We start from the raw sequence: 24,861 nt of genomic DNA on the forward strand, positions 1-24,861 counted from the left end.
TGATGAAAATATAAGCCCTCTGAAACCCAAAACAATCTTTGGATCACCCCAAATAACACACCCCTGAACTGCACAGACTGTCCCCTACAAGAGGACATGTGCTGGTGCTGATCCAGTCTCTGGTTCTGGACCTAAGGCCGCAAATGAGGCCTCTCTCCAAGCACCCAGTATTAGACATGGCTTTGAATAAGGAATTGGTGAAAATATAAGCCCTCTGAAACCCAAAACAATCTTTGGATCACCCCAAATCACACACCCCTGAACCCCAGAGACTATCCGCTGCAAGAGGACATGTGCTGGTGATGATCCAGTCTCTGGTTCTGGACCTAAGGCCTCGAATGTGGCCTCCCTCCAAGCAACCTGTATTAGACATGGCTTTGAATAAGGCAGTGGTGGAAATATAAGCCCTCTGAAACCCAAAAAAAAACTTTGGTTCACCTCAAATCACACACCCCTGAATTCCAGAGACTGTCCCCTACAAGACGACATGTGCTGGTGCTGATCCAGTCTCTGGTTCTGAACCTAAGTCTTCGAATGTGGCCCCCCTCCAAGCACCCTGTACTAGACATGGCTTTGAATAAGGAAGTGGTGGTAATATAAGCCCTCTGAAGCCCAAAAAAATATTTGGATCACCCCAAATCACACACCCCTGAACTCCAGAGACTGTCCCCTACAAGAGGACATGTGCTGGTGCTGATCCAGTCTCTGGTTCTGGACCTAAGTCCTCGAATTTGGCCTCTCTCCAAGCACCCTGTATTAGACATGGCTTTGAGTAAGGAAGATATGAAAATATAAACACTCTGAAAGCCAAAACAATCCTTGGATCACCCGAAATAACACACCCCTGAACTCCAGAGACGGTCCCCTACAAGAGGACATGTGCTGGTGCTGATCCAGTCTCTGGTTCTGGACCTAAGTCCTCGAATGTGGCCTCCCTCCAAGCACCCTGTATTAGACATGGCTTTGAATACGGAAGTGGTGAAAATATAAGCCTTCTGAAACCCAAAACAATCTTTAGATCACCCCGAATCACACACTCCTGAACTCCAGAGACAGTCCCCTACAAGAGGACATGTGCTGGTGCTGATCCAGGCTCTGGTTCTGGACCTAAGGCCACGAATGTGGCCTCTCTCCAAGCACCCAGTATTAGACATGGCTTTGAATAAGGAAGTGGTGAAAATATAAGCCCTCTGAAACCCAAAAAAAATCTTTGGATCATCCGAAATCACACACCACTGAACTCCAGAGACTGTCCCCTACAAGAGGACATGTGCTGGTGCTGATCCAGTCTCTGGTTCTGGACCTAAGCTCTACTATGTGGCCTACCTCGAAGCACCCTGTATTAGACATGGCTTTGAATACGGAAGTGGTGAAAATATAAGCACTCTGAAACCCAAAACAATCTTTGGATCACCCCAAATCATACACCCCTGAACTCCAGATACTGTCCCCTACAAGAGGACATGTGCTGGTGCTGATCTAGTCTCTGGTTCTGGACCTAAGTCCTCGAATGTGGCCTCTCTCCAAGCACCCTGTATTAGACATGGCTTTGAATAAGTAAGTGATGAAAATATAAGCCCTCTGAAACCCAAAACAATCTTTGGATCACCCCAAATAACACACCCCTGAACTACACAGACTGTCCCCTATAAGAGGACATGTGCTGGTGCTGATCCAGTCTCTGGTTCTGGACCTAAGGCCGCAAATGAGGCCTCTCTCCAAGCACCCAGTATTAGACATGGCTTTGAATAATGAATTGGTGAAAATATAAGCCCTCTGAAACCCAAAACAATCTTTGGATCACCCCAAATCACACACCCCTGAACCCCAGAGACTATCCGCTGCAAGAGGACATGTGCTGGTGATGATCCAGTCTCTGGTTCTGGACCTAAGGCCTCGAATGTGGCCTCCCTCCAAGCAACCTGTATTAGACATGGCTTTGAATAAGGCAGTGGTGGAAATATAAGCCCTCTGAAACCCAAAAAAGAACTTTGGTTCACCTCAAATCACACACCCCTGAATTCCAGAGACTGTGCCCTACAAGAGGACATGTGCTGGTGCTGATCCAGTCTCTGGTTCTGGACCTAAGTCCTTGAATGAGGCCTCTCTCCAAGCACCCAGTATTAGACATGGCTTTGAATAAGGAAGCGATGAAAATATAAGCCCTCTGAAACCCAAATCAATCTTTGGATCACCCCAAATCACACACCCCTGAACTGCAGAGACTGTCCCCTACAAGAGGACATGTGGTGGTGCTGATCCAGTCTCTGGTTCTGGACCTAAGTCCTCGAATGTGGCCCCCCTCCAAGCACCCTGTACTAGACATGGCTTTGAATAAGGAAGTGGTGGTAATATAATCTCTGTGAAACCCAAAAAAATCTTTGGATCACCCCAAATCACACACCCCTGAACTCCAGAGATTGTCCCCTACAAGAGGACATGTGCTGGTGCTGATCCAGTCTCTGGTTCTGGACCTAAGCCCTACTATGTGGCCTCCCTCGAAGCACCCTGTATTAGACATGGCTTTAAATAAGGAAGTGGTGAAAATATAAGCCCTCTGAAACCCAAAACAATCTTTGGATCACCCCAAATCATACACCCCTCAACTCCAGAGACTGTCTCCTACAAGAGGACATGTGCTGGTGCTGATCCAGTCTCTGGTTCTGGACCTAAGGCCTCAAATGTGGCCTCTTTCCAAGCACCCTATATTAGACATGGCTTTGAATATGGCAGTGGGGAAAATATAAGCCCTCTGGAGCCCAAAACAATCTTTGGATCACCCCGAATCACACACCCCTGAACTCCAGAGACTGTCCCTTACAAGAGGACATGTGCTGGTGCTGATCCAGTCTCTAGTTCTGGGCCTAAGTCCTCGAATGAGGCCTCTCTCCAAGCACCCAATATTAGACATGGCTTTGAATAAGGAAGTGGTGAAAATATAAGCCCTCTGAAACCCAAAACAATCTTTGGATCACCCCAAATCACACACCCCTGAACTCCAGAGACTGTCTCCTACAGCACATGTGCTGGTGCTGATCCAGTCTCTGGTTTTGGACCTAAGTCCTCAAATGTGGCCTCCCTCCAAGCACCCTGTATGAGACATGGCTTTGAATACGGAAGTGGTGAAAATATAAGCCCTCTGAAACCCACAAAAATCTTTGGATCACCCCGAATCACACACCCCTGAACTCCAGAGACTGTCCCCTACAAGAGGACATATGCTGGTGCTGATCTAGTCTCTGGTTCTGGACCTAAGTCCTCGAATGTGGCCCGCATCCAAGCACCCTGTACTAGACATGGCTTTGAATAAGGAAGTGGTGGTAATATAATCTCTGTGAAAACCAAAAAAATCTTTGGATAACCCCAAATCACACACCCCTGAACTCCAGAGATTGTCCCCTACCAGAGGACATGTGCTGGTGCTGATCCAGTCTCTGGTTCTGGACCTAAGCCCTACTATGTGGCCTCCCTCGAAGCACCCTGTATTAGACATGGCTTTGAATAAGGAAGTGGTGAAAATATAAGCCCTCTGAAACCCAAAACAATCTTTGGATCACCCCAAATCATACACCCCTGAACTCCAGAGACTGTCCCCTACAAGAGGACATGTGCTGGTGCTGATCCAGTTTCTGGTTCTGAACCTAAGGCCTCAAATATTGCCTCTTTCCAAGCACCCTATATTAGACATGGCTTTGAATATGGCAGTGGGGAAAATATAAGCCCTCTGGAACCCAAAACAATCTTTGGATCACCCCGAATCACACACCCCTGAACTCCAGAGACTGTCCCCTACAAGAGGACATGTGCTGGTGCTGAGCCAGTCTCTGGTTCTGGACCTAAGTCCTCGAATGTGGCCTCCCTCCAAGCACCCTGTATTAGACATGGCTTTGAATACGGAAGTGGTGAAAATATAAGCCTTCTAAAACCCAAAACAATCTTTGGATCACCCCGAATCACACACCCCTGAACTCCAGAGACAGTCCCCTACAAGAGGACATGTACTGGTGCTGATCCAGTCTCTGGTTCTGGACCTAAGGCCGCGAATGTGGCCTCTCTCCAAGCACCCAGTATTAGACATGGCTTTGAATAAGGAAGTGGTGAAAATATAAGCCCTCTGAAACCCAAAACAATCTTTGGATCACCCCAAATCACACACCCCTGAACTCCAGAGACTGTCCCCTACAAGAGGACATGTGCTGGTGCTGATCCCGTCTCTGGTTCTGGACCTAAGCCCTACTATGTGGCCTCCCTCGAAGCACCCTGTATTAGACATGGCTTTGAATAAGGAAGTGGTGAAAATATAAGCCCTCTGAAACCCAAAACAATCTTTGGATCACCCCAAATCACACACCCCTGAACTCCAGAGACTGTCCCCTACAAGAGGACATGTGCTGGTGCTGATCCAGTCTCTGGTTCTGGACCTAAGGCCTGAAATGTGGCCTCTTTCCAAGAACCCTATATTAGACATGGCTTTGAATATGGCAGTGGGGAAAATATAAGCCCTCCGGAGCCCAAAACAATCTTTGGATCACCCCGAATCACACACCCCTGAACTCCAGAGACTGTCCCCTACAAGAGGACATGTGCTGGTGCTGATCCAGTCTCTGGTTCTGGACCTAAGGCCGCGAATGTGGCCTCTCTCCAAGCACCCAGTATTAGACATGGCTTTGAATAAGGAAGCGATGAAAATATAAGCCCTCTGAAACCCAAAACAATCTTTGGGTCACCCCAAATCACACACCCCTGAACTCCAGAGATTGTCCCCTACAAGAGGACATGTGCTGGTGCTGATCCAGTCTCTGGTTCTGGACCTAAGCCCTACTATGTGGCCTGTCTCCAAGCACCCTGTATTAGACATGGCTTTGAATAAGCAAGTGGTGAAAATATAAGCCCTCTGAAACCCCAAACAATCTTTGGATTACCTCAAATCACACACCCCGGAACTGCAGAGACTGTCCCCTACAAGAGGACATGTGCTGGTTCTGATCCAGTCTCTGGTTCTGGACCTAAATCCTTGAATATGCCCCCCCTCAAAGCACCCAGTATTAGACATGGCTTTGAATAAGGAAGTGGTGGTAATATAAGCTCTCTGAAACGCAAAAAAATCTTTGGATCACCCTAAACCACACACCCATGAACTCCAGAGACTGTCCCCTACAAGAGGACATGTGCTGGTGCTGATCCAGTCTCTGGTTCTGGACCTAAGGCCTCAAATGTGGCCTCTTTCCAAGCACCCTATATTAGACATGGCTTTGAATATGGAAGTGGGGAATATATAAGCCCTCTGAAACCCAAAACAATCTTTGGATCACCCCAAATAACACACCCCTGAACTGCACAGACTGTCCCCTACAAGAGGACATGTGCTGGGGCTGATCCAGTCTCTGGTTCTGGACCTAAGGCCTCAAATGTGGCCTCTTTCCAAGCACCCTATATTAGACATGGCTTTGAATATGGAAGTGGGGAATATATAAGCCCTCTGAAACCCAAAACAATCTTTGGATCACCCCAAATAACACACCCCTGAACTGCACAGACTGTCCCCTACAAGAGGACATGTGCTGGGGCTGATCCAGTCTCTGGTTCTGGACCTAAGGCCGCGAATGTGGCCTCCCTCCAAGCACCCAGTATTAGACATGGCTTTGAATAAGGAAGTGGTGAAAATATAAGCCCTCTGAAACCCAAAACAATCTTTGGATCATCCCAAATCACACACCCCTGAACTCCAGAGACTGTCCCCTACAAGAGGACATGTACTGGTGCTGATCCAGTCTGTTGTTCTGGACCTAAGTCTTCGAATGTGCCCCCCCTCCAAGCACCCTGTACTAGACATGGCTTTGAATAAGGAAGTGGTGGTAATATAAGCTCTCTGAAACCCAAAAAAATCTTTGGATCACCCCAAATCACACACCCCTGAACTCCAGAGACTGTCCCCTACAAGAGGACATGTGCTGGTGCTGATCCAGTCTCTGGTTCTGGACCTAAGTCCTCGAATGTGGCCTCTCTCCAAGCACCCTGTATTAGACATGGCTTTGAATATGGCAGTGGTGAAAATATAAGCCCTCTGAAACCAAAAACGATCTTTGGATCACTCCAAATCACGCACCCCTGAACTGCAGACTGTCCCCTACAAGAGGACATGTGCTGGTGCTGTTCCAGTCTCTGGTTCCGGACCTACGTTCTCGAATGAGGCCTCTCTCCAAGCACCCAGTATTAGACATGGCTTTGAATAAGGAAGTGGTGAAAATATAAGCCTTCTGAAACCCAAAACAATCTTTGGATCACCCCGAATCACATACCCCTGAACTCCAGAGACAGTCCCCTACAAGAGGACATGTACTGGTGTTGATCCAGTCTCTGGTTCTGGACCTAAGGCCGCGAATGTGGCCTCTCTCCAAGCACCCAGTATTAGACATGGCTTTGAATAAGGAAGTGGTGAAAATATAAGCCCTCTGAAACCCAAAACAATCTGTGGATCACCCCAAATCACACACCCCTGAACTCCAGAGACTGTCCCCTACAAGAGGACATGTGCTGGTGCTGATCCCGTCTCTGGTTCTGGACCTAAGCCCTACTATGTGGCCTCCCTCGAAGCACCCTGTATTAGACATGGCTTTGAATAAGGAAGTGGTGAAAATATAAGCCCTCTGAAACCCAAAACAATCTTTGGATCACCCCAAATCACACACCCCTGAACTCCAGAGACTGTCCCCTACAAGAGGACATGTGCAGGTGCAGATCCAGTCTCTGGTTCTGGACCTAAGGCCTGAAATGTGGCCTCTTTCCAAGAACCCTATATTAGACATGGCTTTGAATATGGCAGTGGGGAAAATATAAGCCCTCCGGAGCCCAAAAAAATCTTTGGATCACCCCGAATCACACACCCCTGAACTCCAGAGACTGTCCCCTACAAGAGGACATGTGCTGGTGTTGATCCAGTCTCTGGTTCTGGACCTAAGGCCGCGAATGTGGCCTCTCTCCAAGCACCCAGTATTAGACATGGCTTTGAATAAGGAAGCGATGAAAATATAAGCCCTCTGAAACCCAAAACAATCTTTGGGTCACCCCAAATCACACACCCCTGAACTCCAGAGATTGTCCCCTACAAGAGGACATGTGTTGGTGCTGATCCAGTCTCTGGTTCTGGACCTAAGTCCTCGAATGTGCCCCCCCTCCAAGCACCCTGTATTAGACATGGCTTTGAATAAGGAAGTGGTGGTAATATAAGCTCTCTGAAACCCAAAAAAATCTTTGGATCACCCCAAATCACACACCACTGAACTCCAGTGACTGTCCCCTACAAGAGGACATGTGCTGGTGCTGATCCAGTCTCTGGTTCTGGACCTAAGCCCTACTATGTGGCCTGTCTCCAAGCACCCTGTATTAGACATGGCTTTGAATAAGCAAGTGGTGAAAATATAAGCCCTCTGAAACCCCAAACAATCTTTGGATTACCTCAAATCACACACCCCTGAACTGCAGAGACTGTCCCCTACAAGAGGACATGTACTGGTGCTGATCCAGTCTGTGGTTCTGGACCTAAGTCTTCGAATGTGCCCCCCCTCCAAGCACCCTGTATTAGACATGGCTTTGAATAAGGAAGTGGTGGTAATATAAGCTCTCTGAAACCCAAAAAAATCTTTGGATCACCCCAAATCACACACCCCTGAACTCCAGAGGCTGTCCCCTACAAGAGGACATGTGCTGGTGCTGATCCAGTCTCTGGTTCTGGACCTAAGTCCTCGAATGTGGCCTCTCTCCAAGCACCCTGTATTAGACATGGCTTTGAATATGGCAGTGGTGAAAATATAAGCCCTCTGAAACCAAAAACGATCTTTGGATCACTCCAAATCACGCACCCCTGAACTGCAGACTGTCCCCTACAAGAGGACATGTGCTGGTGCTGTTCCAGTCTCTGGTTCCGGACCTACGTTCTCGAATGAGGCCTCTCTCCAAGCACCCAGTATTAGACATGGCTTTGAATAAGGAAGTGGTGAAAATATAAGCCCTCTGAAACCCAAAACAATCTTTGGATCACCCCAAATCACACACCTCTGAACTCCAGAGACTGTCCCCTACAAGAGGACATGTGCTAGTGCTGATCCAGTCTCTGGTTCTGGACCTAAGTCCTCGAATGAGGCCTCTCTCCAAGCACACAGTATTAGACATGGCTTTGAATATGGCAGTGGGGAAAATATAAGCCCTCTGAAACCCAAAACAATCTTTGGATCACCCCAAATCACACACGACTGAACCGCAGAGACTGTCGCCTACATGAGGACATGTGCTGGTGCTGATCCAGTCTCTGGTTCTGGACCTAAGTCCTCGAATATGGCCTCCCTCCAAGCACCCTATACTAGACATGGCTTTGAATACGGAAGTGGTGGTAATATAAGCTCTGTGAAACCCCAAACTATCTTTGGATCACTCCAAATCACGCACCCCTGAACTGCAGAGACTGTCCCCTACAAGAGGACATGTGCTGGTGCTGATCCAGTCTCTGGGTCTGGACCTAAGTCCTCGAATGTGGCCTCTCTCCAAGCACCCTGTATTAGACATGGCTTTGAATATGGCAGTGGGGAAAATATAAGTCCTCTGAAACCCAAAACGATCTTTGGATCACTCCAAATCACGCACCCCTGAACTGCAGAGACTGTCCCCTGCAAGATGACATGTGCTGGTGCTGATCCAGTCTCTAGTTCTGGACCTAAGTCCTCGAATGTGGCCTCCCTCCAAGCACCCTGTATTAGACATGGCTTTGAATACGGAAGTGGTGAAAATATAAGCCTTCTGAAACCCAAAACAATATTTGGATCACCCCGAATCACACACCCCTGAACTCCGGAGACTGTCCCCTACAAGAGGACATCTGCTGGTGCTGATCCAGTCTCTGGTTCTGGACCTAAGGCCGCGAATGTGGCCTCTCTCCAAGCACCCAGTATTAGACATGGCTTTGAATAAGGAAGTGGTGAAAATATAAGCCCTCTGAAACCCAAAACAATCTTTGGATCACCCCAAATCACACACCCCTGAACTCCAGAGACTGTCCCCTACAAGAGGACATGTGCTGGTGCTGATCCAGTCTCTGGTTCTGGACCTAAGTCCTCGAATGTGGCCTCTCTCCAAGCACCCTGTATTAGACATGGCTTTGAATATGGCAGTGGTGAAAATATAAGCCCTCTGAAACCCAAAACGATCTTTGGATCACTCCAAATCACGCACCCCTGAACTGCAGAGTCTGTCCCCTACAAGAGGACATGTGCTGGTGCTGATCCAGTCTCTGGTTCTAGACCTAAGTCCTCGAATGTGGCCTCCCTCCAAGCACCCTGTATTAGACATGGCTTTGAATACGGAAGTGGTGAAAATATAAGCCTTCTGAAACCCAAAACAATCTTTGGATCACCCCGAATCACACACCCCTGAACTCCAGAGACTGTCCCCTACAAGAGGACATGTGCTGGTGCTGATCCAGTCTCTGGTTCTGGACCTAAGGCCGCGAATGTGGCCTCTCTCCAAGCACCCAGTATTAGACATGGCTTTGAATAAGGAAGTGGTGAAAATATAAGCCCTCTGAAACCCAAAACAATCTTTGGATCACCCCAAATCAAACACCCCTGAACTCCAGAGACTGTCCCCTACAAGAGGACATGTGCTGGTGCTGATCCAGTCTCTGGTTCTAGACCTAAGTCTTCGAATGTGGCCCCCCTCCAAGCACCCTGTACTAGACATGGCTTTGAATAAGGAAGTGGTGGTAATATAAGCTCTGTGAAACCCAAAACAATGTTTGGATCACTCCAAATCACGCACCTCTGAACTGCAGAGACTGTCCCCTACAAGAGGACATGTGCTGGTGCTGAGCCAGTCTCTGGTTCTGGTCCTAAGTCCTCGAATGTGGCCTCCCTCCAAGCACCCTGTATTAGACATGGCTTTGAATACGGAAGTGGTGAAAATATAAGCCTTCTGAAACCCAAAACAATCTTTGGATCACCCCAAATCACACACCCCTGAACTCCAGAGACTGTCCCCTACAAGAGGACATGTGCTGGTGCTGATCCAGTCTCTGGTTCTGGACCTAAGTCCTCGAATGTGGCCTCTCTCCAAGCACCCTGTATTAGACATGGCTTTGAATATGGTAGTGGGGAAAATATAAGCCCTCTGAAACCCAAAACGATCTTTGGATCACTCCAAATCACGCACCCCTGAACTGCAGAGACTCTCCCCTACAAGAGGACATGTGCTGGTGCTGAGCCAGTCTCTTGTTCTGGACCTACGTCCTCGAATGTGGCCTCTCTCCAAGCACCCGGTATTAGACATGGCTTTGAATAAGGAAGTGGTGAAAATATAAGCCCTCTGAAACCCAAAACAATCTTTGGATCACTCCAAATCACGCACCCCTGAACTGCAGAGTCTGTCCCCTACAAGAGGACATGTGCTGGTGCTGATCCAGTCTCTGGTTCTAGACCTAAGTCCTCGAATGTGGCCTCCCTCCAAGCACCCTGTATTAGACATGGCTTTGAATACGGAAGTGGTGAAAATATAAGCCTTCTGAAACCCAAAACAATCTTTGGATCACCCCGAATCACACACCCCTGAACTCCAGAGACTGTCCCCTACAAGAGGACATGTGCTGGTGCTGATCCAGTCTCTGGTTCTGGACCTAAGGCCGCGAATGTGGCCTCTCTCCAAGCACCCAGTATTAGACATGGCTTTGAATAAGGAAGTGGTGAAAATATAAGCCCTCTGAAACCCAAAACAATCTTTGGATCACCCCAAATCAAACACCCCTGAACTCCAGAGACTGTCCCCTACAAGAGGACATGTGCTGGTGCTGATCCAGTCTCTGGTTCTAGACCTAAGTCTTCGAATGTGGCCCCCCTCCAAGCACCCTGTACTAGACATGGCTTTGAATAAGGAAGTGGTGGTAATATAAGCTCTGTGAAACCCAAAACAATGTTTGGATCACTCCAAATCACGCACCTCTGAACTGCAGAGACTGTCCCCTACAAGAGGACATGTGCTGGTGCTGAGCCAGTCTCTGGTTCTGGTCCTAAGTCCTCGAATGTGGCCTCCCTCCAAGCACCCTGTATTAGACATGGCTTTGAATACGGAAGTGGTGAAAATATAAGCCTTCTGAAACCCAAAACAATCTTTGGATCACCCCGAATCACACACCCCTGAACTCCAGAGACTGTCCCCTACAAGAGGACATGTGCTGGTGCTGATCCAGTCTCTGGTTCTGGACCTAAGGCCTCGAATGTGGCCTCTCTCCAAGCACCCACTATTAGACATGGCTTTGAATAAGGAAGTGGTGAAAATATAAGCCCTCTGAAACCCAAAACAATCTTTGGATCACCCCAAATAACACACCCCTGAACTCCAGAGACTGTCCCCTACAAGAGGACATGTGCTGGTGCTGATCCAGTCTCTGGTTCTGGACCTAAGTCTTCGAATGTGGCCCCCCTCCAAGCACCCTGTACTAGACATGGCTTTGAATAAGGAAGTGGTGGTAATATAAGCTCTGTGAAACCCAAAACAATCTTTGGATCACTCCAAATCACGCACCCCTGAACTGCAGAGACTGTCCCCTACAAGAGGACATGTGCTGGTGCTGAGCCAGTCTCTGGTTCTGGACCTAAGTCCTTGAATGAGGCCTCTCTCCAAGCACCCAGTATTAGACATGGCTTTGAATATGGCAGTGGGGAAAATATAAGCCCTCTGAAACCCAAAACAATCTTTGGATCAACCCAAATCACACCCCTGAACTGCACAGACTGTCCCCTACAAGAGGACATGTGCTGGTGCTGATCCAGCCTCTGGTTCTGGACCTAAGGCCGCAAATGAGGCCTCTCGCCAAGCACCCAGTATTAGACATGGCTTTGAATAAGGAATTGGTGAAAATATAAGCCCTCTGAAACCCAAAACAATCTTTGGATCACCCCAAATCACACACCCCTGAACTCCAGAGACTGTCCCCTACAAGAGGACATGTGCTGGTGCTGATCCAGTCTCTGGTTCTGGACCTAAGTCCTCGAATGTGGCCTCTCTCCAAGCACCCTGTATTAGACATGGCTTTGAATATGGCAGTGGGGAAAATATAAGCCCTCTGAAACCCAAAACGATCTTTGGATCACTCCAAATCACGCACCCCTGAACTGCAGAGACTCTCCCCTACAAGAGGACATGTGCTGGTGCTGAGCCAGTCTCTGGTTCTGGACCTACGTCCTCGAATGTGGCCTCTCTCCAAGCACCCGGTATTAGACATGGCTTTGAATAAGGAAGTGGTGAAAATATAAGCCCTCTGAAACCCAAAACAATCTTTGGATCACTCCAAATCACGCACTCCTGAACTGCACAGTCTGTCCCCTACAAGAGGACATGTGCTGGTGCTGATCCAGTCTCTGGTTCTAGACCTAAGTCCTCGAATGTGGCCTCCCTCCAAGCACCCTGTATTAGACATGGCTTTGAATACGGAAGTGGTGAAAATATAAGCCTTCTGAAACCCAAAACAATCTTTGGATCACCCCGAATCACACACCCCTGAACTCCAGAGACTGTCCCCTACAAGAGGACATGTGCTGGTGCTGATCCAGTCTCTGGTTCTGGACCTAAGGCCGCGAATGTGGCCTCTCTCCAAGCACCCAGTATTAGACATGGCTTTGAATAAGGAAGTGGTGAAAATATAAGCCCTCTGAAACCCAAAACAATCTTTGGATCACCCCAAATCAAACACCCCTGAACTCCAGAGACTGTCCCCTACAAGAGGACATGTGCTGGTGCTGATCCAGTCTCTGGTTCTAGACCTAAGTCTTCGAATGTGGCCCCCCTCCAAGCACCCTGTACTAGACATGGCTTTGAATAAGGAAGTGGTGGTAATATAAGCTCTGTGAAACCCAAAACAATGTTTGGATCACTCCAAATCACGCACCTCTGAACTGCAGAGACTGTCCCCTACATGAGGACATGTGCTGGTGCTGAGCCAGTCTCTGGTTCTGGTCCTAAGTCCTCGAATGTGGCCTCCCTCCAAGCACCCTGTATTAGACATGGCTTTGAATACGGAAGTGGTGAAAATATAAGCCTTCTGAAACCCAAAACAATCTTTGGATCACCCCGAATCACACACCCCTGAACTCCAGAGACTGTCCCCTACAAGAGGACATGTGCTGGTGCTGATCCAGTCTCTGGTTCTGGACCTAAGGCCGCGAATGTGGCCTCTCTCCAAGCACCCACTATTAGACATGGCTTTGAATAAGGAAGTGGTGAAAATATAAGCCCTCTGAAACCCAAAACAATCTTTGGATCACCCCAAATAACACACCCCTGAACTCCAGAGACTGTCCCCTACAAGAGGACATGTGCTGGTGCTGATCCAGTCTCTGGTTCTGGACCTAAGTCTTCGAATGTGGCCCCCCTCCAAGCACCCTGTACTAGACATGGCTTTGAATAAGGAAGTGTTGGTAATATAAGCTCTGTGAAACCCAAAACAATCTTTGGATCACTCCAAATCACGCACCCCTGAACTGCAGAGACTGTCCCCTACAAGAGGACATGTGCTGGTGCTGATCCAGTCTCTGGTTCTGGACCTAAGCCCTACTATGTGGCCTCCCTCGAAGCACCCTGTATTAGACATGGCTTTGAATACGGAAGTGGTGAAAATATAAGCACTCTGAAACCCAAAACAATCTTTGGATCTCCCCAAATCATACACCCCTGAACTCCAGATACTGTCCCCTACAAGAGGACATGTGCTGGTGCTGATCCAGTCTCTGGTTCTGGACCTAAGGCCTCAAATGTGGCCTCCCTCCAAGCACCCTGTATTAGACATGGCTTTGAATACGGAAGTGGTGAAAATATAAGCCTTCTGAAACCCACAACAATCTTTGGATCACCCCGAATCACACATTCCTGAACTCCAGAGACAGTCCCCTACAAGAGGACATGTGCTGGTGCTGATCCAGGCTCTGGTTCTGGACCTAAGGCCGCGAATGTGGCCTCTCTCCAAGCACCCTGTATTCGAAATGGCTTTGAATAAGGAAGTGGTGAAAATATAAGCCCTCTGAAACCCAAAAAAATCTTTGGATCACCCCAAATCACACACCCCTGAACTCCAGAGACTGTCCCCTACATGAGGACATGTGCTGGTGCTGATCCAGTCTCTGGTTCTGGACCTAAGCTCTACTATGTGGCCTTCCTTGAAGCACCCTGTATTAGATATGGCTTTGAATACGGAAGTGGTGAAAATATAAGCACTCTGAAACCCAAAACAATCTTTGGATCACCCCAAATCATACACCCCTGAACTCCAGATACTGTCCCCTACAAGAGGACATGTGCTGGTGCTGATCCAGTCTCTGGTTCTGGACCAAAGGCCTCAAATGTGGCCTCTTTCCAAGCACCCAGTATTAGACATGGCTTTGAATATGGAAGTGGGGAAAATATAAGCCCTCTGAAACCCAAAACAATCTTTGGATCACCCCAAATCACACACCCCTGAACTCCAGAGACTGTCCCCTACAAGAGGACATGTGCTGGTGCTAATCCAGTCTCTGGTTCTGGACCTAAGTCCTCGAATGTGGCCTCCCTCCAAGCACCCTGTATTAGACATGGCTTTGAATACGGAATTGGTGAAAATATAAGCCCTCTGAAACCCAAAACAATCTTTGGATCACCCCAAATCACACACCCCTGAACTGCAGAGACTGTCCCCTACAAGAGGACATGTGCTGGTGCTGATCCAGTCTCTGGTTCTGGACCTAAGCCCTAGTATGTGGCCTCCCTCGAAGCACCCTGTATTAGACATGGCTTTGAATACGGAAGTGGTGAAAATATAAGCACTCTGAAACCCAAAACAATCTTTGGATCTCCCCAAATGATACACCCCTGAACTCCAGATACTGTCCCCTACAAGAGGACATGTGCTGGTGCTGATCCAGTCTCTGGTTCTGGACCTAAGGCCTCAAATGTGGCCTCCCTCCAAGCACCCTGTATTAGACATGGCTTTGAATACGGAAGTGGTGAAAATATAGGCCTTCTGAAACCCACAACAATCTTTGGATCACCCCAAATCACACACCCCTGAACTGCAGAGACTGTCCCCTACAAGAGGACATGTGCTGGTGCTGATCCAGTCTCTGGTTCTGGACCTAAGGCCTCAAATGTGGCCTCCCTCCAAGCACCCTGTATTAGACATGGCTTTGAATACGGAAGTGGTGAAAATATAAGCCTTCTGAAACCCACAACAATCTTTGGATCACCCCAAATCACACACCCCTGAACTGCAGAGACTGTCCCCTACAAGAGGACATGTGCTGGTGCTGATCCAGTCTCTGGTTCTGGACCTAAGCCCTACTATGTGGCCTCCCTCGAAGCACCCTGTATTAGACATGGCTTTGAATACGGAAGTGGTGAAAATATAAGCACTCTGAAACCCAAAACAATCTTTGGATCTCCCCAAATGATACACCCCTGAACTCCAGATACTGTCCCCTACAAGAGGACATGTGCTGGTGCTGATCCAGTCTCTGGTTCTGGACCTAAGGCCTCAAATGTAGCCTCCCTCCAAGCACCCTGTATTAGACATGGCTTTGAATACGGAAGTGGTGAAAATATAAGCCTTCTGAAACCCACAACAATCTTTGGATCACCCCGAATCACACACTCCTGAACTCCAGAGACAGTCCCCTACAAGAGGACATGTGCTGGTGCTGATCCAGGCTCTGGTTCTGGACCTAAGGCCGCGAATGTGGCCTCTCTCCAAGCACCCAGTATTAGAAATGGCTTTGAATAAGGAAGTGGTGAAAATATAAGCCCTCTGAAACCCAAAACAATCTTTGGATCACCCCAAATCACACACCCCTGAACTGCAGAGACTGTCCCCTACAAGAGGACATGTACTGGTGCTGATCCAGTCTCTGGTTCTGGACCTAAGCCCTATTATGTGGCCTCCCTCGAAGCACCCTGTATTAGACATGGCTTTGAATACGGAAGTGGTGAAAATATAAGCACTCTGAAACCCAAAACAATCTTTGGATCTCCCCAAATCATACACCCCTAAACTCCAGATACAGTCCCCTACAAGAGGACATGTGCTGGTGCTGATCCAGTCTCTGGTTCTGGACCTAAGGCCTCAAATGTGGCCTCTTTCCAAGCACCCTATATTAGACATGGCTTTGAATATGGCAGTGGGGAAAATATAATCCCTCTGAAACCCAAAACAATCTTTGGATCACCCCAAATCACACACACCTGAACCGCAGAGACTGTCGCCTACAAGAGGACATGTGCTGGTGCTGATCCAGTCCCTGGTTGTGGACCTAAGTCCTCGAATGTGGCCTCCCTCCAAGCACCCTGTATTAGACATGGCTTTGAATACGGAAGTGGTGAAAATATAAGCCTTCTGAAACCCACAACAATCTTTGGATCACCCGGAATCACACACTCCTGAACTCCAGAGACAGTCCCCTACAAGAGGACATGTGCTGGTGCTGATCCAGTCTCTGGTTCTGGACCTAACGCCTCAAATGTGGCCTCTTTCCAAGCACCCTATATTAGACATGGCTTTGAATATGGCAGTGGGGAAAATATAATCCCTCTGAAACCCAAAACAATCTTTGGATCACCCCAAATCACACACACCTGAACCGCAGAGACTGTCGCCTACAAGAGGACATGTGCTGGTGCTGATCCAGTCTCTGGTTCTGGACCTAAGTCCTCGAATGTGGCCTCTCTCCAAGCACCCTATATTAGACATGGCTTTGAATAAGTAAGTGATGAAAATATAAGCCCTCTGAAACCCAAAACAATCTTTGGATCACCCCAAATAACACACCCCTGAACTGCACAGACTGTCCCCTACAAGAGGACATGTGCTGGTGCTGATCCAGTCTCTGGTTCTGGACTTAAAGCCGCAAATGAGGCCTCTCTCCAAGCACCCAGTATTAGACATGGCTTTGAATAAGGAATTGGTGAAAATATAAGCCCTCTGAAACCCAAAACAATCTTTGGATCACCCCAAATCACACACCCCTGAACTGCAGAGACTGTCCCCTACACGAGGACATGTGCTGGTGCTGATCCAGTCTCTGGTTCTGGACCTAAGCTCTACTATGTGGCCTACCTCCAAGCACCCTGTATTAGACATGGCTTTGAATACGGAAGTGGTGAAAATATAAGCACTCTGAAACCCAAAACAATCTTTGGATCACCCCAAATCATACACCCCTGAACTCCAGATACTGTCCCCTACAAGAGGACATGTGCTGGTGCTGATCCAGTCTCTGGTTCTGGACCTAAGCTCTACTATGTGGCCTACCTCCAAGCACCCTGTATTAGACATGGCTTTGAATACGGAAGTGGTGAAAATATAAGCACTCTGAAACCCAAAACAATCTTTGGATCACCCCAAATCATACACCCCTGAACTCCAGAGACTGTCGCCTACAAGAGGACATGTGCTGGTGCTGATCCAGTCTCTGGTTCTGCACCTAAGTCCTCGAATGTGGCCTCCCTCCAAGCACCCTGTATTAGACATGGCTTTGAATACGGAAGTGGTGAAAATATAAGCCTTCTGAAACCCACAACAATCTTTGGATCACCCCGAATCACACACTCCTGAACTCCAGAGACAGTCCCCTACAAGAGGACATGTGCTGGTGCTGATCCAGGCTCTGGTTCTGGACCTAAGGCCGCGAATGAGGCCTCTCTCCAAGCACCCAGTATAAGACATGGCTTTGAATAAGGAAGTGGTGAAAATATAAGCCCTCTGAAACCCAAAAAAAATCTTTGGATCATCCCAAATCACACACCCCTGAACTCCAGAGACTGTCCCCTACAAGAGGACATGTGCTGGTGCTGATCCAGTCTCTGGTTCTGGACCTAAGCTCTACTATGTGGCCTACCTCGAAGCACCCTGTATTAGACATGGCTTTGAGTACGGAAGTGGTGAAAATATAAGCACTCTGAAACCCAAAACAATCTTTGGATCACCCCAAATCATACACCCCTGAACTCCAGAGACTGTCCCCTACAAGAGGACATGTACTGGTGCTGATCCAGTCTCTGGTTCTGGACCTAAGGCCGCGAATGTGGCCTCTCTCCAAGCACCCAGTATTAGACATGGCTTTGAATAAGGAAGCGATGAAAATATAAGCCCTCTGAAACCCAAAACAATCTTTGGGTCACTCCAAATCACGCACCTCTGAACTGCAGAGTCTGTCCCCTACAAGAGGACATGTGCTGGTGCTGAGCCAGTCTCTGGTTCTGGTCCTAAGTCCTCGAATGTGGCCTCCCTCCAAGCACCCTGTATTAGACATGGCTTTGAATACGGAAGTGGTGAAAATATAAGCCTTCTGAAACCCAAAACAATCTTTGGATCACCCCGAATCACACACCCCTGAACTCCAGAGACTATCCCCTACAAGAGGACATGTGCTGGTGCTGATCCAGTCTCTGGTTCTGGACCTAAGGCCTCGAATGTGGCCTCTCTCCAAGCACCCACTATTAGACATGGCTTTGAATAAGTAAGTGATGAAAATATAAGCCCTCTGAAACCCAAAACAATCTTTGGATCACCCCAAATAACACACCCCTGAACTGCACAGACTGTCGCCTACAAGAGGACATGTGCTGGTGCTGATCCAGTCTCTGGTTCTGGACCTAAGTCCTCGAATGTGCCCCCCCCCCTCCAAGCACCCTGTATTAGACATGGCTTTTAATAAGGAAGTGGTGGTAATATAACCTCTCTGAAACCCAAAAAAATCTTTGGATCACCCCGAATCACACACCCCTGAACTCCAGAGATTGTCCCCTACAAGAGGACATGTGCTGGTGCTGATCCAGTCTCTGGTTCTGGACCTAAGCTCTACTATGTGGCCTCCCTCGAAGCACCCTGTATTAGACATGGCTTTGAATACGGAAGTGGTGAAAATATAAGCACTCTGAAACCCAAAACAATCTTTGGATCACCCCAAATCATACACACCTGAATTCCAGATACTGTCCCTTACAAGAGGACATGTGCTGGTGCTGATACAGTCTCTGGTTCTGGACCTAAGGCCTCAAATGTGGCCTCTTTCCAAGCACCCTATATTAGACATTGGTTTGATTATGGAAGTGGGGAAAATATAAGCCCTCTGAAACCCAAAACAATCTTTGGATCACCCCAAATCACACACCCCTGAACTCCAGAGACTGTCCCCTACAAGAGGACATGTGCTGGTGCTAATCCAGTCTCTGGTTCTGGACCTAAGCCCTACTATGTGGCCTCCCTCGTAGCACCCTGTATTAGACATGGCTTTGAATACGGAAGTGGTGAAAATATAAGCACTCTGAAACCCAAAACAATCTTTGGATCTCCCCAAATCATACACCCCTGAACTCCAGATACTGTCCCCTACAAGTGGACATGTGCTGGTGCTGATCCTGTCTCTGGTTCTGGACGTAAGGCCTCAAATGTGGCCTCTTTCCAAGCACCCTGTGTTAGACATGGCTTTGAATACGGAAGTGGTGAAAATATAAGCACTCTGAAACCCAAAACAATCTTTGGATCTCCCCAAATCATACACCCCTGAACTCCAGATACTGTCCCCTACAAGTGGACATGTGCTGGTGCTGATCCTGTCTCTGGTTCTGGACGTAAGGCCTCAAATGTGGCCTCTTTCCAAGCACCCTATATTAGACATGGCTTTGAATATGGCAGTGGGGAAAATATAATCCCTCTGAAACCCAAAACAATCTTTGGATCACCCCAAATCACACACACCTGAACCGCAGAGACTGTCGCCTACAAGAGGACATGTGCTGGTGCTGATCCAGTCTCTGGTTCTGGACCTAAGTCCTCGAATGTGGCCTCTCTCCAAGCACCCTATATTAGACATGGCTTTGAATAAGTAAGTGATGAAAATATAAGCCCTCTGAAACCCAAAACAATCTTTGGATCACCCCAAATAACACACCCCTGAACTGCACAGACTGTCCCCTACAAGAGGACATGTGCTGGTGCTGATCCAGTCTCTGGTTCTGGACCTAAAGCCGCAAATGAGGCCTCTCTCCAAGCACCCAGTATTAGACATGGCTTTGAATAAGGAATTGGTGAAAATATAAGCCCTCTGAAACCCAAAACAATCTTTGGATCACCCCAAATCACACACCCCTGAACTGCAGAGACTATCCCCTACAAGAGGACATGTGCTGGTGCTGATCCAGTCTCTGGTTCTGGACCTAAGCTCTACTATGTGGCCTGCCTTGAAGCACCCTGTATTAGACATGGCTTTGAATACGGAAGTGGTGAAAATATAAGCACTCTGAAACCCAAAACAATCTTTGGATCACCCCAAATCATACACCCCTGAACTCCAGATACTGTCCCCTACAAGAGGACATGTGCTGGTGCTGATCCAGTCTCTGGTTCTGGACCTAAGGCCTCAAATGTGGCCTCTTTCCAAGCACCCAGTATTAGACATGGCTTTGAATATGGAAGTGGGGAAAATATAAGCCCTCTGAAACCCAAAATAATCTTTGGATCACCCCAAATCACACACCCCTGAACTCCAGAGACTGTCCCCTACAAGAGGACATGTGCTGGTGCTAATCCAGTCTCTGGTTCTGGACCTAAGTCCTCGAATGTGGCCTCTCTCCAAGCACCCTATATTAGACATGGCTTTGAATAAGTAAGTGATGAAAATATAAGCCCTCTGAAACCCAAAACAATCTTTGGATCACCCCAAATAACACACCCCTGAACTGCACAGACTGTCCCCTACAAGAGGACATGTGCTGGTGCTGATCCAGTCTCTGGTTCTGGACCTAAAGCCGCAAATGAGGCCTCTCTCCAAGCACCCTGTATTAGACATGGCTTTGAATAAGGAATTGGTGAAAATATAAGCCCTCTGAAACCCAAAACAATCTTTGGATCACCCCAAATCACACACCCCTGAACTGCAGAGACTGTCCCCTACAAGAGGACATGTGCTGGTGCTGATCCAGTCTCTGGTTCTGGACCTAAGCCCTACTATGTGGCCTCCCTCGAAGCACCCTGTATTAGACATGGCTTTGAATACGGAAGTGGTGAAAATATAAGCACTCTGAAACCCAAAACAATCTTTGGATCTCCCCAAATCATACACCCCTGAACTCCAGATACTGTCCCCTACAAGAGGACATGTGCTGGTGCTGATCCAGTCTCTGGTTCTGGACCTAAGGCCTCAAATGTGGCCTCCCTCCAAGCACCCTGTATTAGACATGGCTTTGAATACGGAAGTGGTGAAAATATAAGCCTTCTGAAACCCACAACAATCTTTGGATCACCCCGAATCACACACTCCTGAACTCCAGAGACAGTCCCCTACAAGAGGACATGTGCTGGTGCTGATCCAGGCTCTGGTTCTGGACCTAAGGCCGCGAATGTGGCCTCTCTCCAAGCACCCAGTATTAGAAATGGCTTTGAATAAGGAAGTGGTGAAAATATAAGCCCTCTAAAACCAAAACAATCTTTGGATAACCCCAAATCACACACCCCTGAACTGCAGAGACTGTCCCCTACAAGAGGACATGTACTGGTGCTGATCCAGTCTCTGGTTCTGGACCTAAGCCCTATTATGTGGCCTCCCTCGAAGCACCCTGTATTAGACATGGCTTTGAATACGGAAGTGATGAAAATATAAGCACTCTGAAACCCAAAACAATCTTTGGATCTCCCCAAATCATACACCCCTGAACTCCAGATACTGTCCCCTACAAGAGGACATGTGCTGGTGCTGATCCTGTCTCTGGTTCTGGACCTAAGGCCTCAAATGTGGCCTCTTTCCAAGCACCCTATATTAGACATGGCTTTGAATATGGCAGTGGGGAAAATATAATCCCTCTGAAACCCAAAACAATCTTTGGATCACCCCAAATCACACACACCTGAACCGCAGAGACTGTCGCCTACAAGAGGACATGTGCTGGTGCTGATCCAGTCTCTGGTTCTGGACCTAAGTCCTCGAATGTGGCCTCCCTCCAAGCACCCTGTATTAGACATGGCTTTGAATACGGAAGTGGTGAAAATATAAGCCTTCTGAAACCCACAACAATCTTTGGATCACCCCGAATCACACACTCCTGAACTCCAGAGACAGTCCCCTACAAGAGGACATGTGCTGGTGCTGATCCAGGCTCTGGTTCTGGACCTAAGGCCGCGAATGAGGCCTCTCTCCAAGCACCCAGTATTAGACATGGCTTTGAATAAGGAAGTGGTGAAAATATAAGCCCTCTGAAACCCAAAAAAAATCTTTGGATCATCCCAAATCACACACCCCTGAACTCCAGAGACTGTCGCCTACAAGAGGACATGTGCTGGTGCTGATCCAGTCTCTGGTTCTGGACCTAAGTCCTCGAATGTGCCCCCCCCCCCTCCAAACACCCTGTATTAGACATGGCTTTTAATAAGGAAGTGGTGGTAATATAACCTCTCTGAAACCCAAAAAAATCTTTGGATCACCCCGAATCACACACCCCTGAACTCCAGAGATTGTCCCCTACAAGAGGACATGTGCTGGTGCTGATCCAGTCTCTGGTTCTGGACCTAAGCTCTACTATGTGGCCTCCCTCGAAGCACCCTGTATTAGACATGGCTTTGAATACGGAAGTGGTGAAAATATAAGCACTCTGAAACCCAAAACAATCTTTGGATCACCCCAAATCATACACACCTGAATTCCAGATACTGTCCCTTACAAGAGGACATGTGCTGGTGCTGATATAGTCTCTGGTTCTGGACCTAAGGCCTCAAATGTGGCCTCTTTCCAAGCACCCTATATTAGACATTGCTTTGATTATGGAAGTGGGGAAAATATAAGCCCTCTGAAACCCAAAACAATCTTTGGATCACCCCAAATCACACACCCCTGAACTCCAGAGACTGTCCCCTACAAGAGGACATGTGCTGGTGCTAATCCAGTCTCTGGTTCTGGACCTAAGTCCTCGAATGTGGCCTCTCTCCAAGCACCCTGTATTAGACATGGCTTTGAATAAGTAAGTGATGAAAATATAAGCCCTCTGAAACCCAAAACAATCTTTGGATCACCCCAAATCACACACCCCTGAACTGCAGAGACTGTCCCCTACAAGAGGACATGTGCTGGTGCTGATCCAATCTCTGGTTCTGGACCTAAGCCCTACTATGTGGCCTCCCTCGTAGCACCCTGTATTAGACATGGCTTTGAATACGGAAGTGGTGAAAATATAAGCACTCTGAAACCCAAAACAATCTTTGGATCTCCCCAAATCATACACCCCTGAACTCCAGATACTGTCCCCTACAAGAGGACATGTGCTGGTGCTGATCCTGTCTCTGGTTCTGGACGTAAGGCCTCAAATGTGGCCTCTTTCCAAGCACCCTATATTAGACATGGCTTTGATTACGGAAGTGGTGAAAATATAAGCACTCTGAAACCCAAAACAATCTTTGGATCTCCCCAAATCATACACCCCTGAACTCCAGATACTGTCCCCTACAAGAGGACATGTGCTGGTGCTGATCCAGTCTCTGGTTCTGGACCTAAGGCCGCAAATGAGGCCTCTCTCCAAGCACCCAGTATTAGACATGGCTTTGAATAAGGAATTGGTGAAAATATAAGCCCTCTGAAACCCAAAACAATCTTTGGATCACCCCAAATCACACACCCCTGAACTGCAGAGACTGTCCCCTACAAGAGGACATGTGCTGGTGCTGATCCAGTCTCTGGTTCTGGACCTAAGCCCTACTATGTGGCCTCCCTCGAAGCACCCTGTATTAGACATGGCTTTGAATACGGAAGTGGTGAAAATATAAGCACTCTGAAACCCAAAACAATCTTTGGATCACCCCAAATCATACACCACTGAACTCCAGAGACTGTCGCCTACAAGAGGACATGTGCTGGTGCTGATCCAGTCTCTGGTTCTGGACCTAAGTCCTCGAATGTGGCCTCCCTCCAAGCACCCTGTATTAGACATGGCTTTGAATACGGAAGTGGTGAAAATATAAGCCTTCTGAAACCCAAAACAATCTTTGGATCACCCCGAATCACACACTCCTGAACTCCAGAGACAGTCCCCTACAAGAGGACATGTGCTGGTGCTGATCCAGGCTCTGGTTCTCGAACCTAAGGCCGCGAATGTGGCCTCTCTCCAAGCACCCTGTATTAGACATGGCTTTGAATAAGGAAGTGGTGAAAATATAAGCCCTCTGAAACCCAAAAAAAATCTTTGGATCATCCCATATCACACACCCCTGAACTCCAGAGACTGTCCCCTACAAGAGGACATGTGTCCAGAACCAGTCTCTGGTTCTGGACCTAAGTCCTCGAATGTGCCCCCCCCTCCAAGCACCCTGTATTAGACATGGCTTTGAATAAGGAAGTGGTGGTAATATAACCTCTCTGAAACCCAAAAAAATCTTTGGATCACCCCGAATCACACACCCCTGAACTCCAGAGATTGTCCCCTACAAGAGGACATGTGCTGGTGCTGATCCAGTCTCTGGTTCTGGACCTAAGCTCTACTATGTGGCCTGCCTCGAAGCACCCTGTATTAGACATGGCTTTGAATACGGAAGTGGTGAAAATATAAGCACTCTGAAACCCAAAACAATCTTTGGATCACCCCAAATCATACACACCTGAACTGCACAGACTGTCCCCTACAAGAGGACATGTGCTGGTGCTGATCCAGTCTCTGGTTCTGGACCTAAGGCCTCAAATGTGGCCTCTTTCCAAGCACCCAGTATTAGACATGGCTTTGAATATGGAAGTGGGGAAAATATAAGCCCTCTGAAACCCAAAACAATCTTTGGATCACCCCAAATCACACACCCCTGATCTCCAGAGACTGTCCCCTACAAGAGGA

The sequence above is a fragment of the Eublepharis macularius genome, chromosome 13 (assembly GCF_028583425.1).
Source record: "Eublepharis macularius isolate TG4126 chromosome 13, MPM_Emac_v1.0, whole genome shotgun sequence".
NCBI lineage: Eukaryota > Metazoa > Chordata > Lepidosauria > Squamata > Eublepharidae > Eublepharis > Eublepharis macularius.